This window comes from Triturus cristatus, chromosome 6 (assembly GCF_964204655.1).
Source record: "Triturus cristatus chromosome 6, aTriCri1.1, whole genome shotgun sequence".
In the NCBI taxonomy this organism is placed as follows: domain Eukaryota; kingdom Metazoa; phylum Chordata; class Amphibia; order Caudata; family Salamandridae; genus Triturus; species Triturus cristatus.
Genome location: NC_140589.1, coordinates 487924451 through 487936795, shown reverse-complemented (window position 1 = coordinate 487936795; position 12345 = coordinate 487924451).

The window sequence follows — 12345 nt, the reverse complement described above, 5'->3', positions numbered from 1 at the left end:
AGAAAACTCAGGAGGGCTCTCGCAATGGGATCAGGCACAGCCAAGAAATAAGCACACAGCTGTAGCTTATCCCCAAATTTTTGTGTTAGGACAGAAAGAGCACAACCAGCCATCTCATGGATGTACAACACAAGTGGCTTACCATAGTTAGGTGTGCCAAGTACGGGAGCGAAACAAAGCACAGTTTTCGATTTCTCAAAAGATTGATGGCATTCAGGCGTCCAAGGCAAAGGCTCATGCACTTCTTTCATCGTTAATACAAGCAAAGGTTTAATTAGTAAGGAGTAGTTAGGTATCCACTGCCAACAGTAGGAATTGATACCTATAAAAGTGTGCACATCTTTTTGAGTCTGTGAAAGGGGCATATTAATAATTGTACTGATACGTTCAGAGGTTAACCTCCTACCCTCCTTCGACAGTAGGTGACCTAAATAGGTGACCTCCTGTCGACAAAACTGAAATTTAAAAAGGGACACTTTATGTCCATGGTGAGCTAAATGCAGCAACAATTTAACTGTACTGTCTTTACATCCTTGCTCTGTGTCAGAAGCGATGAGCAAGTCTTCATTACACTGCACCGATACATTACCTGAGGAAAGAGAAAGGGAATCCAACTGACTCTTTAAAGCTTAACTATAATTACTCTGACTCTCTGCATAACTCTGAGAAGCATGACAGAACCTAAATCTCATACCAGCTAGGGTGAAATCAAACAGATATCTACTATCTGGATGAATAGGAATACTAAAGAATGCATTTTTCAAATAAATAACAGAAAAGAATGTGGCAGTAGAAGGAATCATTTTGAAAAGGATAGTAATATCAGGAACCAATGGACACTGGGGAACCACCATCTTGTTAACAACGCGAAGATCAATGACATAAGGATAAACATTCTCCTGATCATCAGGAGAACCTAAAAGTGTCCGTTTAAGTATCAGATGAATTGAACTATTACAAATATTGGCATTCGTCTCTTCAACTACACCTTTTTGTATCAAATCCTGAATAATCTGTGGAAGGGCTCATTCTCCCGCCTGAGGTATCTTATACTGAGGAATACGAGAAAAAAAGCATTGTCTTTAACCTGTGTCAAAACTGGTGGTATATGCAATAGTCATACATATACAACACATGTCGCCCATAAGGTGGATGGTACATTGGCAAATTCCACGGGAAGAGGGTGAGACAAACACTGCTTAGTACTCAAATGTGGGCCCATCATCATATAAATACCTTCCAGGGAACAATAAATAGTAGCATGCAATTTCTTCAACAAATCCAAACCCATCAAATTTTCTCCCCAATTTGAGGTCAACAGAAACTGAGAATCCAGTCGCGCGTGTGTCCACCAAAAATTCTTTTGTCGAACCTTGCATATCCACAGTGACATAAGGACCACGCTGATCTACAGGTATCAGAAATGGTCCCTTACTCTGTCCCTGGCTGTCCTAGCTGTAAGACATCCCTGTCACCTCATCCTTATCGTAATCTATGATAATACTATACATCGTGAGGGTCATCAAAGTAGTTAGTATCAGAATGACCCTGTGAGACCGCATCACCCTGAGCTCTATCTTGTCCATGAGGACCTCGCCCTCGAGGGACCGAAACATTTTGCAAGAGCACAGGACACTCACTGCTCCAATGGTCCTCCTCCTTACAATACGTACACTGATTCTGCCATAAAAGTGTCATGGCCGTCTATCTGCTGGTACGTGGAAGCTGCCTAGCAGGACGACCACGTTGTCTAGCATTCCTCCCAAACGCGGGCTGTAACAACACCTTTGTCTTTAACACCTTAGTTTTTTATCTGTGTTCTCCTTCTCCTCTTGGTCATGATGTTCATAATATTGAGCCATATTCAAAATAACAGAAGGGGAAGATGTGGACCAAGTACTCTCAGATTCCTGCAAATGAGTCGTAATCTCAGGAAGAAGGTTAGAAAAAACATGTCAACAAACAGACGAACTCCTTCCTCAATAGAAATATCCTGCCCACTATAGTTCAAAAACGTGTCTTCAGACCGAGCGAAGAAATCAGACACACTATCATCCTTCTTCTGTTGACAAGCCGTCAATTTATCCCATCTCACCTTCTCTGGCGGATTAAGAGAATGCATATATGTAATAATACGACCGGGCAAAGCAAGTATCTGACCTCAAGGCTTATTACCTGGCTTCCTCTCCTGATCCCATCCCTAATACTTGTCAAAAGTATCACCTAACTCCGCGACATGATCCTGAGTATGAACCTGTCTCCAAATATCAAGCGGAACAAGAAGGCCAAAAAACATTTTAATATCAGCAAGGGTCATCACAGTAGAAGAAGCAACTTCAGTCAGTTCTTTATAATAAACAATATGATTTTTCCTCAGATCAGGCAAATGTGTTTTAAGGGATAAAACCTCACTTCTTTTTCAGGGTGTATAAACCGATTGTTCCTGAAAATGGGCACCCACTCACAGTCTGGTGACAGTAGCACTCTGATTTACTAACTCTGGTATTTCTGGGTGATATAGAGGATGAGCCTCTTGCATCGGGAACTGAAACACAGGAGAAGCAACAGAAGTGCCAGGTAAAATCGTCGCTGGGGCTTGGTGCCAATAGATGGCGCAGACAAAGAAGGAGCTGGGGGTGCCGTAGCCAAATCCGTTGAAACAACAACTGTAGATATAGGAACAATCGGAGCTGATACAACAGGCTGCTGCATCTGTAAAGTAACAGCGGATATATCCTCTGTGGAGCATATGGAGGCAGGGGTCAAGTGTCTAACAATTCCTCCACAAAAGTATCTGTTTCCCCTTGGGCTAAATAAGATTTATCAATATGCAACCAAGACCTCCTATCTTGACATCCAACTCCTGCTGCCTACTTTTCTCTATTATATGCTACAGCTTTTTGAGTCAGTGTTTGCATCTTCCCTTTCCGTGCATCTTTTTCCATCTTCAGTCGCCTCTATCTAGCTACTTTCTGCCATTTTCTGAGGGGAACAATCAGACTGTCTACTTCGTCTTTTAAATAGCTGCTCCTGTAAAAACCCAATCTTTTGTTTATCAAAAGTGTCCGTCAATGGCCACTGTAACTCGGCATTGTCCCACGTATTTTTGTGCCATAATGTACTAAACATAATAGGGCCAAGACCATGCTTCTCATACATATCAAAAGTGCCTTCTGGAAGTGCCTGCTGGGCTTCTTCTAATCGAGCATCTGCAGAAAAACAACAAGAACACAAAGAGAAAATCTTAATAATTCCAGGCATTTTTCAAAAATTCATTATTTGTGCCTGGCAAGGCAATTGCAAGTGCTTTTATCAAAAACGGTCCTCAGACCGTGCCAAACTAAAACCACAATGTTACCATATCCACAAAGAACCAAAACAAACTCACCTCATACGATTGCCACAAATGAACCGATTCTCCACTGTTGACTCTTCAGACCAAATGGTCAGATCCAAGGGTTTTGCCGTTCAGGACTCCAGTCGGGATGACCTCTGGATGAGGCACCGTCCGCAGGACAGAAGGGACTGCTGTGAGAAATCAATACTCCTCGTGCAGGGATCCCTGAACCGTCAGTCCAACCCGATGATGGCCTCGACCTCTCCTGCGTCAGCAGAAAAGGGATGGGTCACTCACCCGAAGGAGTCACTGCTCGGGTGCCAACTGAAGGAAATGACCCTATTCGGGTCACCCAGGTCATTAATGACCAACTCGCAGCCTTCAATACCAAATGATGAGTTGGTCAGACAGCAGAGAATACAAACTAATATCTGTTTATTCAGGTACACTCAGAGTGGAGCCCAGTCGGCCCAGTCTCTAGGTATGCTGCAGAGGGACTGCAATCCACAAACATGCAAATACATTTAGTACATTTCGTAACTGGGCTAGAACACGCTCATAATGGAATTTTCCAGGAAGGTGCTGCAGAGCAATGGAAATGAGAAGAAAAAAAATCTCAGGACTCATAAATCCTACAAAGTAAAGTCCAAGGTTACTCCAGTCGGGCCTGTCTCCAGACAAGTGGGAGAAGGCCTCTATCTAGTTAGAAAGGTATGCACTAATAAGAACAGTCTATTTATTAGTGAAGCAAAACCTAACCTTAGAGAAACACAACCTAGTGGAGGCCGTTTCTCAGAAATAGCAAAGGATATGTTTTGATCATGATTCAAAATAGCTCCTAAATAGAAAATGGTGCAGCGAATGCTAACTTACATAGGGTAATGCATAAGCAGAAACAATTTCATTTTAACAGCTCCATCAAAAAAACTACCTACCTTATAATGGATGTTGTTTTTCATAATCTTTATTTACATGATGAATCGGAAAAGGTGATTATCTCAAATAATGATCTGGTTTGTAAGTACAAACTAAAAATGTACATGCCATAGCACATGTGCCCTTTACTCTTCTGGTCCTGACAAAAGCCACGTTGACCCTGAGAGGCATTATATCAGGTGGCTGAAACATGTTGACCACACTATAATAGGTTGGATGAATTGACATCCCTCTAATTTCCACCACTATTTTTACTATTGACCGAGACCTCCACCATGATTAAAGTTTTCAAGAGATGTGGAGTCAATTTTAAAACACCACACACCAAAATCACACTCACATAATATCTAAGGCATACTGCACAATTTTCCATCTCCCCAGAACGGCCTCCCCCGCTCAAATTCGATTAGAATTTGGACTTTAAAAACAATCCTTAGAACGTATGGGAGCCTATGTAAAATGCTTGCACAAAATTAAACACGATGACAAGGGAACCCTGAACGAGCTACTCTGGACAGAACTCTCCCTCCCAAGAAATACACCGGCAAACGCATACCTCCAGGAAGCGATCAAACAGCTGGGGTTAACAGAACTGTGGGAAGTCCAGGGTAACCATCAAACTTTCAAAAAAATAGTTACAAGGGTAACTCATACCCTATCCGTACTAGAGGATAAAAAAACCCTAGCCAAAAGATCACATGGCTGGATGGTCTTACACACTTACAACAAACTAACACCTCAACCCTACCTGAAAGTGGGCTTAAAAATTATTAGAAAGGAAAAATTCCTCAGATTAAGACTGGGGGCAGGCCCCTTCAATCAATTCTTGCCTCCCTGGGAGAGAAAGGATGACAACGCCCATTGCCGGCTATGTAGTATTGGTACAGAAGATGCAATCCATATCATATGCATTTGCAATAAGTTAAAAGACATCAGGAGCACCCTATTAAAACCTGTCTTCAAACAATATGGTGTCAGATCATGCAGACAAGCATTAATGTTGTGCTTTAACCCAGACCGGGTACAGTTAAACTGTAGGTTGATTAAATTCCTTGACATTACTGCAAAGAGACTAAAAAACCTGGCCTGACTCGCTTAAAGATTAAGTTCAATACGAAACCCAGATTCAAACACCTTCAGCCACAGCTACAATAACAACAACAGCTATCTTTTGCAAATTGTGTTAATAATTTTACTGTCTGCGACAAATAAGCTACTGTATATAGTGATTTTATCATGGAATGAACGGAATTTTATTTTTGTATATGCAAAGGTTTTAATTAATCATGCATAATAAATAAATACAAATACAAATACACTCACAGTCATAGATGCTCAAAAAAAAATGCTCCACTGAAATCGGGGATTGTAGCACACCCTGGAAGCATTCGGCAACCAGGGTGGGAACCCATTGACGAAGCATGTCACCAACTAGTGACTGGTGAGTGAGGGTTCTTTTAAAACACCATGTGGGTTCCAAAGGCACACCAGCCTTACAGATTATGAGGAACTTGTCTCTACAATCACAGTGGAAATAGTTAGCTAACTCATTCTTCTTTGGTTATATACATAAATGAATCCCACAAGATGACAAATGCAGGTGGGTCTTGACCTTGCGAGGACATAATGAGGGCCAGTGAGTAACGTGTCTAGGTATCTGGCATGGAGAGCGTGTGATCACTGCATGTGTAGTGTGTGCTGTGTCCTGATTGTCTGAGTGTTTCTAACTTCATGTATCATCTAAATTAATGGTGTTATGGGAATGAACGCCCCCTCCAGCCATGTCATTTTTATTGGTGTCATTCTCCCATGGCCATTGTGGTGCCACTGCCTATCTGTGGGACTGATCTGGGTTTTTCTGTTCACACGTTTGTCCTGCTGGTTAAGTGCCACCACACCTGTGATCTGACAATCAGTAGCCTAAGGCCCTGTGTGCAGTGCCTGCCTGACCATGTATTTCTGGCTCCTGGTTGATGAAGAGGTCATATCAGAGGAATTCAAGAACAGTGATAAAAGTAAGTTTTTGTACAGACATATATCATTGCATACATTAAGATAGTGCTTGTAAATGCCCTTTGTGAATTCACAAAGTCATAAACTGAGACGGGTGGTCTAAGTTTACACCAAATATCTAAGTTTAAGTTTGTGAATCGGGCCTTGTAACTGCTAACGCATCGCACTCATCCTGGGTGCCTTGCTTACCTGGCTGTTTATGAAGATTGTCTTTCTCTGTGAAAATAGATCCAACTACTTCAAGGGCATCTACTGCAAAATTGACACTGTAATAAAGCTTCCTTATTTATAGCTATGAAGCAGTCAGCCACTCATTGTCATAGCATAACCTTGATCAATTGTAAACTCTTGCAATCATTCCTACTTGTTACATAATGAAGCCTTCTGTTTGTGTTGCTAACTGTGATTACCACTCTTAAAACTGTGCTACGAGCAGAATACATTTTTGTGCTGTTAGACCTTTTCACAATTACAGTACCTTATAAGGTTGCCATGCACATGCGCTATCTTTTACCTTCAGAATATAATTCCTAGTTTCTTGTGTTAAAATATTCACAACCTTTCTTTTCACAAAATTATGCATATATTGTATTTCTTTGGCTGCTGCATCTAGTTGGGATTTTTTTTGTTTGATGTAGTGGTGTGTTAATGAATTTTGATCCTTTGATCTAACTGTCTTTGTAGGAAAGTAGGATCTGCTTCTGTGGTTACCCCCACTTTTTGCTTCATTTAATGCTGTTTATGACTAGTCGACTGGGATCCTTCTATTCAGGACCCCATTCTCTCTACTTTATTCCCTAAATTGTGATTGCAAGTACTTAGCTACATCCCAGATTGGATACTGAGGTACCCTTATAAGTCCATAGTACATGGTACTAAGGGACCCAGGCCATAGGTATCCTGGAGATCCCCCATAGGCTGAATCATGTATTATGCCACCTATGGCAGACCATTCAATCTACCTCTACAGGCCCCTCATTGCAGCCTGTGTAAGTTGGTGCTAGCACAACTTATGGAAGATATAGGTTTCATATATCTAGGGTCACTGCACTTAAAACCTATGTAACCCCTACAGCAGGCCTTTTCAATCCTGAAGGCAGGGTGCTTGGTTCTAAGTGTGAGGGTGCCCCTGCATGAAAAGGACACTCCTACAGCCTTCGGAGTCCATTCTCCTGGGTTGTAAATGGTGTGGGAGGTATGATTCCGACACTCTAAAGGCCCTCCGTCAGGCCCTCAGAGCTCCCGGTACCAGTTTTCCAGACCTGAACAGCACAATACGGCTGCTGCCAACCAGAAACACGATTCTGCCCTCCTGCTGATGAGCCAAGCTTGAGCAGTGGAAGGAAGAACTTAGGCATCCTGTCACAGGGAGGTGTGCCCACTTCTTCAACAGGGTTTAATGCATTGGGACAGGGTGGGAGCGCTGGCCAGCGCTACATTGTCTGCAGGCAGGGCACATTTGGTGTGCTCCATGCATAGTCCAGCTCAAACCAGTTCAGGGTGGTGTTGGCTCCCACTCTGGTGCGAAACTGGACAAAGGACAAGGGAGTATCCTCCCCTTGTCCAGTCCATCTTTAGGGAGGGACCCCTATTTCATCCCAACCCTTTCCTTAGGGTACTTAAGGGCTTACCTGTGGTTGGGTCCAAGGAATCGCCATGGGACATGATACAATTCAGACACCACTTCAACTTCGACCGTCTGGGCACTCTGGACTTCGCTAGACTTCTCTCTGAGCATCAAGGCTGTAACCGGGAAGACTCCTGCTTCTCCTGATCTCTTCACCCTGCTTGTCTGCTGCAATGTCCATGCCTGTGCTCCATACAGGAACCCTCCAGGGCCTGTGGACATCCAAGACACCTAAAGGAACCTCCCTAGAATTGCAGGAGTCACTTTCCTGTATCTGTAGGCACCTCAACTAAGCTGACAAGTTTGCTGATCCTGAGATCCTATGGACTCCAAAAGGTTCAGCACAACATGTTTGGTTCTTCACATCCCTTGAGGCCTACCCTGCCCTCTCATCAAGTTTGAGGCCAGTATCCCTTGTCGGAGCCGCAGGAACCAAAGCCCTGTGCATTGCATTGACTTGCAGTTGCAAAAGCTTGTTGGCTTCTTTCCACCAAGATCTTCTGTCTCCAAGTAGCTCCAACCTCAAGCATCTCTATTCACCAGAATCTTCGACCACACAGCATTGCTTGCACGGAGGGCCTGCTTCTTTGGTAGCTGCTCAAGGTCCTCTTGCTACTACAATGCCTCTGGTCTGTGGGTCCTATCAAGGGTCACATTTTGAATTATTTGGGCTCCCCTGATTCTTTGGGGCCTGCTCTGACTCCCCTGCTTGTGTTGAGTCTCCTGGACCTTGCTGGTCCCGACATTGCACTTTCTTCTACGCCTTCATTGGTTGCTGTAGCCAAGGCTAGTTGGTGCTTCCTCCGGGCACCGACCCCTCAACCCCTGACATCCAATAGGGGTAATCTCGAGTACAACTCCTGTCCTTTCACAGCATCACCTGGTCCACACAGCTGCAGTTTCAAGGTCACTGTCAACTCTCCTGCAACACCTGACATTGGTTGGCATTCATCTTCCGTGCCTCCTGGTCACTCCTGAGTGGCATAGACTCTGTCCACTCTGCATGCAGGTTCTTCACATCTTGAATCCACCTTTGGTTTCCACCGGACATTTTCACCTTCACCAGCCGTGGCATCTTTCTGACGTCTCCCATTGAGTTTGACGACGGTATCTGATGCCTCTTCACACTTAATTACCCGGCTTCCCGGGTGCAGGTATCCTGATTACTAAGGTATCCAGGGGTGTGGGGTTGTGCAACCTTTTGTCTTCCATGGGGTTTCTTCAGGGTCCACTGGTAAGGGTCCTATTTCTTTGAAATTGTAACTGTGACTTACACATTGATTTGTACGGAGAACGCGGTTGTGTTCCTACATTGCACACGACCTCTGTGGGGCTCCTAGATACTCACCTTGGGTAGTTCCTTGAGTCCCTCCTTCTACATCCTCTGACTATTGTCTTGACTTGAGTCGTGGTTCGCATACCTCTATTTTAGTATATGGTTTGGTCTCCCCAGTGACAACTGTGCATTCTGTGCTACTTACCTGTTTCTATTGCAAAGTATTGTGCATGTTGTGTATATCCCTGGCTAGGAGATATCTGTATGTATTAGTGAGTGTCTTATAATAAATACATATTTTTATAAATACACAGTGTGGTTCTTTTTCACTTAATCTATACGTCTTAAGATTGTGTTCTGCTAAAACAAGCAGCTTTGCACTCCTTCTAGACAAAGTCTGAAGGCTGCTCTCCACAGCTTCCACTTAGAGAGCAGTCTAAGGTTGTCTAAGACCACTAAAATCACCGTAAATGGTGTCTGGATCAGTGCAAGGTGTCCACTTAAATAAGTGTACATCAAATACTGGGCCAGCCTCTCACATTGATGTGCAGCGGCTTGGATTCAAGTCTGCATTGTTTTACCAGATAATCTTGGTGTGGATTAATTGAAAAACCATTATTAATATTAGGCATATATAATACAAGCTTAGAATAAGTAAGTTCTACTGAACTGAGGGTTGGGTAGTTAATGGACTAGCACAACCCTTTCTCCAACCTCAGAGAGTTTAGTTTGCACTAGGATAGGTAGGTGCAAAACCTCACTACACCTAGTATGTCTTCTAAAGAAGTTGCCAGTGGCTCTCTGTCTTCTAGATACAGTGACCTCATGTTCCAGGAACTGAGGGCCCTGTATTCCTCTAGGAAGCTTAAGAGAGGGAAAGGACCTAATACTCAAAATCTCCTAGAGGTGATACTGTTGGATGACCTACAGAAAGCTAGTGGGTCAGAAGAACAGCACAGAGTCAGTGGGCCAGGGACAAAAGATGGGTCAGGAGAGAACCCCCTTGTTCACCTTAATTATGACCCTGACTAGGAGGAGTCTCATGACTCCCTCCTGGAGAACTCAGATCCCCCAGAGGATAGTGCAGATGGCACAGAGGGTGGCCCCAGAAGTGGGTCTCCCTTTGCTCCTCCTGGAAGGGTTTAGAGTAGACCAATGAGGTCTAGATCCAGTGCTTCAGGATATTCTATAGGGACCTCTAAATCTAATAAGAGGGACAACTCTTTTGACAGGCAGTACTAACTGCTTGAACTTGAGAGAGCAAGACTCAAGGACAGACACACACTAAAAAGCTCTAAACTGAAGAAGCACTGGATCCTGGAAAAATGGACTAAGTGCTTCCCAAGAGAAGGAGCAGGAAGAGCAAGGAATTGTCCTCCTCACAAACTCCCTGTGGAGATTAGTCTCGTGAGGGAGATGATCTTAGATCATGTGGAAGAACTGTCCCAGATGAGCTTTGACCTGATCAGGTAGAGTTCTTGGGGACAGGGGGTCCTTTCAGGGCAGATTTGAGTTTGTAGCAGCAGTCTTGCCCCTCTTTTGAAGCCTTCAGACAGCAAGCTGTTGCTGAGGGAGTGGGAAATATCAGTGGTCCCATAAGATATACTGGCAGGATGGATTTCTCTACTTTGAGGGTAGAGATCCTGATGAAAAATGGCGTCCGAGTAAGCATCCCACTTGAGACGCTCCTCGGGTCTAAGCCCAACAGACTAGACAGACCACCCGGACCCACACCCGAAGCCTTGTCAACGATGCGGGAAGTCTCGGTGATCAGTTACCAGAGCTGCAAAGGCTTTGCTGCCATGGAACTGGACCCGCCTGGAAGCTCCCTTGCGAAAGTGTGGTAGATGCTTGGACAGACGGATCAACACGTAGCTGCACTTGTCGGCATGTAGTGGACGACTCAGCGCGTCTCCCTCCCCAGGCGCTCTTGGTGACTTCGGTTCTCCCGGCCGGCCTGCGGCGGGAGTGCACATATGATCAAGTGTAGCTGACAGTAACATCCACATACACAGTGGTGGTAAGGAGGAGGCACTGGCGGGGAAAAAAGAGACTTGTGTTCTCCATTTGTGTGTCGCAACATTGCATCTTGATACAGGACATGGCAGGCCGGCATGGGAAACCTGGCAAGGCCATGGTTAATCAACAATCCTTGGCAACTGCAAGCCAGCCCTTAACACAAAAAGAGCTACTGAGTGGAAATTGCGTTAACGAATCGGAGGGGTCCAGCTGCAAAGGAAAGGAAAAAGCTGGAGAAAAAGTTGAGAACACTGACAAATCAAATAAAATTGAGACAATCAGAAAAGCCCTGTTCAAGGGCCCACGGGACACTGCGGACTGTCAACATTTAATTTCCAACCTTTTTGGCACTGCTATTCAAAAGGGGGCACTCTCATCAGGATCTGTGAAACCGGATAAGGGAAGAAATGAACAAACGATTGCTAATATTACCTCTACCCCCGTGGCTGAACTTTCCCATAAAGGCTCAGGATAATGCTGACACAATCCATGTTTTAAACACAAAGGATCTTGCCCTGACAAATTTTAATAATGGGCCTCAGAAGGAGGACAAAGTAGCTAAAGTAATCGAAATCGACATGGGAGCTATTGAGGCAATAAATACTCCCTTGCTCACTTTGCCACTGGATTCAAGATAGCCTGGCTGATGAGGGTTATGAACCCGAAACCGTTCCCAGGATGCTTGTTTCCGGTCCAGGGAAGACATGGCTTGGCAGTTTGAGCTGGACTGTTCCCATAAGGCACAGGGTCAGACTGATTTGCATATTGCCATGTCGGAACTGGGGTGGCGGAGTAAGCTAAAGAATGATAATGGATTAAACCCAGATCAGTTGACTGGGGGTGAGTGCTTGCAATGTTCAATACTCCGTCCATCATCCCCTTTGGTTTTGCAATAAATACTCCATCAGCGCAGGCTTGCTCTATGGACATACCTTAGAAATGTTTCTCACTAGCAGATCACTATCGACCTTCAGTAAAGGTGAGGGGGGGTACAGAAACCCGCTAGGCTCAAGATTATCTTCAAAGGGACGACCCACAGTTTTATCTTTGAGATCCAAGCACAAGCTTATCAGAAGGAGATTTCCGGTTGCTCCGGGAAAAAATACTGACAGAAAGTATAAAACATTCATACAGGGG